The sequence below is a fragment of the Alosa pseudoharengus genome, unplaced genomic scaffold (assembly GCF_046254945.1).
Source record: "Alosa pseudoharengus isolate Yale_2024_CS ecotype anadromous, Long Island Sound unplaced genomic scaffold, YU_APseudo_1.1 YU_APseudo_1.1_scf_111, whole genome shotgun sequence".
NCBI classification, from domain to species: domain Eukaryota; kingdom Metazoa; phylum Chordata; class Actinopteri; order Clupeiformes; family Clupeidae; genus Alosa; species Alosa pseudoharengus.
Genome location: NW_027468578.1, coordinates 84,281 through 87,248, shown reverse-complemented (window position 1 = coordinate 87,248; position 2,968 = coordinate 84,281). Strand labels below are relative to the sequence as shown.

At 46.0% G+C, this 2,968-nt stretch overlaps 1 protein-coding gene across 1 annotated transcript in view; it reads right to left on the bottom strand.

Annotated features, from left to right (window-relative positions):
- Positions 1 to 1,561: 1,561 nt before the first annotated feature.
- LOC143118221 (plexin-A1-like) overlaps positions 1,562 to 2,968 on the bottom strand; it is a gene marked incomplete at its 5' end in the record, with an annotated part of 83,916 nt that continues 82,509 nt past the window's right edge. Inside the window, 1 exon segment of the mRNA XM_076279322.1 lies at positions 1,562 to 2,968. This exon segment is cut by the window's right edge and continues 780 nt beyond it.

Below are 2,968 nucleotides of genomic sequence, written 5' to 3'. Positions count from 1 at the left end.
GATAATGTGTCACCCTGTGTGTGTTCACATACTGCTGACGACTCATGAGCTGGTCGGTGGCAAACTCGCCGCGCCCATGCGCTCCGAGGTAATTCATTTCCATTAGCCGAGATCTTAGACTGGTCGAAAGATACACGCACAGCAAAAAAGGAGAAGGGAAAAAAAAACACAGAGGGTGTTCTAAGAGAGAGGAGAGGAAAGAGTGGAGAGAAGAGACGAGGAGAAAGTGTGTAGCCAGCGGAGAGCCACTTCTTTTTATAGCCTGGGCTTGGTTAAATATGGATGAGAGTGTCAAACTCACTCAGAGAGTAACAGACTCATCATCAGCTGGGCAGACTCCCAGGGGCCCTTGTCATGGGCCGACCCTTCCTGAACTTGCTTGTGATGAGAGATTTCAACCAGATCAAAAAAAAACCAGGCAAGGCCAATCAGAGGGGCTAAAATGGCTGCCAGTGGAGTCTAGCATCATGCAAGATAAAATAAAAAAAAAGTCTTGTTCATGAGCCGAAAATGAATCAAGCTTTCATGTGAAACGTGATTGAATAGACTGGAAAAGTTTGCGTTTCAATAGACGGCTGACTGAGAGCGGTTTGGCTCGGCTACTTTGGAAATAAATAAAAGGACAGCAGAGGATAAATTAGAAAATCAAAACAATAATAAAAATAACTGTGGCAGAAAACCTTTAAAAGATTCTAATCTGAATAACATCAAATTAATTCATGCACTAATCTCCAAGGTTGAGTAAAAGGGCTGAAGATGTGCATTGATTGACTGTGATGTTATTTTTCGTACCCCTGAAGGAACATCCTTTCAAGTTTGCGGGGAGCCAGATATACCCCCCAAAAAAAGAACGAATAAAAATGACAGCTTTTGGATCTGACTGGTGGGGTGGGGATTTGTGGATTGAACTCAAAGGAAAAAGGCAAAAATACTATTATACAGCACTGAATGGATCAGACAAGCCACAAATCAAATAACAAAATAATCCAGTAATCAAAGTCAAACTTCATCCAAGAAGTCCTCCACATAATACAATTCTCTTTTAAAAATACAAGTCATAGTTTAAGTCCCGTGCAACACCCACACACACACAGACAGTCATGGTAAAGGAGGGCAGCAGAGACTAAAAGGATTACTTAGCCTCGTCTTGCTAATGACTTCAAAATGGAAAGAAAAATACCCTGCTATCTCCAAGCTTCTGCTTGCCTTTCTCTCTCTCTCTCTCTCTCTCTCTCTCTCTCTCTCTCTCTATCCCTCCCTCTCTTCTGCGTCTTTCGCTCTCTCGCTCTGATCAGTGAGTCTGGAGCAGTAATGAGGTGAAGGCAAAACCTCTCTCTCTCTCTCCTCCTCTGATCATCCTTGTTGGTGCTCTGCTCCCTCAGACTCTCTTCCCTCTCCCTCCGCTCAGGCAGCGCACACTGCTGAAGAGCGCCACGAGTATGGGGCAAAGAGGAGACTCTGCTACATGCGGAGCTCGCGAGGGCGTCGCCTCCATTTTGTGCCGGGTGCCTGTGCCGATGGCAAGCGTTAACCGTGCCGACGAGCACGGCGGCGGCGGCGGCGGCGGCGGCGGCGCTAATCAGCTCACCCTTGACCTCGCTCCTGCCGGAACAAAGCAGGCAGACGGAGCCCAGACAAACGCGGCAAACGCACGTCGTTAGCCAGGAGCACGGCCGAGACAAGCACGGTGACCACTACGGCAAAACACGGAGATGAAGAAAACGGGGAGAAGACGGAAGGCAGGGAGCGGAGGAAGAGTAAAGGGAATAGAGTCAGGGGAGAGAGGGAAGGCAGGGAGCGGAGGAAGAGTAAAGGGAATAGAGTCAGGGGAGAGAGGGAAGGCAGGGAGCGGAGGAAGAGTAAAGGGAATAGAGTCAGGGAAGAGAGGGAAGGCAGGGAGCGGAGGAAGAGTAAAGGGAATAGAGTCAGGGGAGAGAGGGAGGGAGGGAGTGCAGGGTGGAGAAAATGTCAGGAAGCTGGTGAAAGGGGGGAGGTGAGAGGAAAGAATGGGGAGAGGAGGTGCCTGAGGATGTCAATCATGTGGGTCAAATCATTCACTGGGTGAGTGACAGCTGCGCTGGTATTTACCAGCCAGCCTCTCACCTTTCACATTTCTGATGCCTGCATGGGTCAGGCCCACTGGGGCAGCGCCAGCATTGCAACAGACTTCACTACACCAGCACAGGGACATGAGAGAAAGCAGCAGGCTTTGTGTGCAGTGTGTGTGTCTGCAGTGTGTGTGTGTGTGTGTGTGTGCAGTAAGGATGTTCTGTTCCTTCAAAAATACCCCGGTGGACCCAGATACCTGGAGAAAACTCCAGCAATTTCAAGTGTTCTAAGAGCCATTTTTTTTGTTTTGTTTTGTTTCTTTGAGATGTTTCCAGCGTAAGTTCCTGTTTCCTGCAAGCCTCTCCCTGCCTGCAGTCTCTCCTCCCTTGTTCTCTTTCTTTTTTGTCATCTAATAGTCTAAAACACTCTTTTTTCAGTCACGAGGCAAGTTCATATTCAAATCATAGCACATTCCATCGAACAAAATGTCTTTGCACTAAACAACATTCAAATAAAACATGGCACAGGACAAAAATTGTTGATCATTTTTGTACAACTTTTTTTTCTTCTTCTTTTTCATGATGTAGTTCTGTTGAAATATCAAATTTGTTTCGGTTGGTTTTTCACTGTGTGTGTGTGGACATTTAAAATGGCAAATAAACGTTTTTTTTTTTTATCCACCGCTGCTTCATTGAAAATGTAACTGTATCTTCTATATAATATCTTTATATCTTTCCTTTGTATTTGTTTCTGTAAACTGTGCAAATTCAGCAGTAACACAAGTGGCAAAGAGCTGAAAGTGGGCAGCTGATTACATTTACACACACAAATAAACAGAATGAACACAGTCTTTAAAACTCCACGTGGCCTATCACAAGTCCCACTTTTGATCACATGATCCAAAAAAACACCCTCCTAT